The sequence below is a fragment of the Gekko japonicus genome, unplaced genomic scaffold (assembly GCF_001447785.1).
Source record: "Gekko japonicus isolate JY-2015 unplaced genomic scaffold, Gekko_japonicus_V1.1 scaffold2066, whole genome shotgun sequence".
Lineage (NCBI taxonomy): Eukaryota > Metazoa > Chordata > Lepidosauria > Squamata > Gekkonidae > Gekko > Gekko japonicus.
This window is the reverse complement of record NW_015168107.1, coordinates 116,375-117,544: the sequence shown is the minus strand read 5'-3', so window position 1 is coordinate 117,544 and position 1,170 is coordinate 116,375.

Below are 1,170 nucleotides of genomic sequence, written 5' to 3'. Positions count from 1 at the left end.
AACTTGGTCTTAAAGGTGCCACTGGACTGTTTTGGATCGAGGGGCCGGGGGGGGGGGGCTCTGCAACTTACCTGGCTGCTTCTTGTTCTGACTGAGGGCTGCTGGGAGTAGGGGGTGGGGCTTGTTGCATGTGCCCATCCCCTGGGCTCTTTACTGCTGGAGCTCCACCCCTGTGCGCTCCTGCAGGAAATGACCCCTGTCCGTTCTAACCTGACCGCTCAGCAATTTCATTGAGTGCTCATGAGTTCTTGTATTGTGAGAAATGGAGAAAAGTACTTCTTTCTCTACTTGCTCTATCCCATGCATAATCTTGGACTGGAGGTCCCTTCCAACTCTGCGATTCTATGATTCAGATCAACTCTGGGTTGGGAAATTCGTGAAGGTTTTGGGCAAGGGCCTGGGGAGCTCGGGGTTTGAGGAAGAGAGGAACCTCCATGGGGCATAACGCCATACAGTCTACTCCCCAAAGCACTGTTAGATCCCCAAGCATGAGAATAGATCCACGTTCAAAAAGAAAGCAAGATTTATTTCAAAGACATGGTTGATCACGAACACACAGGAATTGATTGGAATGACGTTATTCAGCAGTACAGGTATAATAAAGGGATTTTGAACAAGGTTTGGACCAATGGTCCCACTTCCCGCTGGAAACGGGGAGATTAGAAAGGGCGCGAAGTTACATGAGAAAGTAACGCCCGGTTTCCTAAACACAAGTTCCTTTCACACGGGTAAAGCTAAACAAGCATGAGCGCGAAGACATAACTCCCACTTCTCACCAGCTGGCGACCTTGGTTACAGCAGTTGCCTAACGGAGAAAATGTTTCAACTACAAAGGAAGGGGGGGGCAGAAGGAAGGGACGTGAGACGTTACAGCAAAGAGATGGCAGCTCGCTGACAAGCACCCATTTTCTCCAGGAGAACTGTCTCTGAGGTCAGGATGCCGGTTGAAATTCTGGGGAATCTCTAGGCATCACTTAGAGGTTGACAAGTCGACCTGTGATATAGATTACGCTGAGAGACAGTATGTAGGCCAGGGGCATCCGATAATCATTACAGCTGAATGGGAATTAGAACCTGGAGCTCCCCAAGTCCTCTTCTGTCCTTGCAGCCACTGTACCACACTACCTCTCATTTGGGTTCTCTTCTGCACAAACTGAACCCGCAACTCTA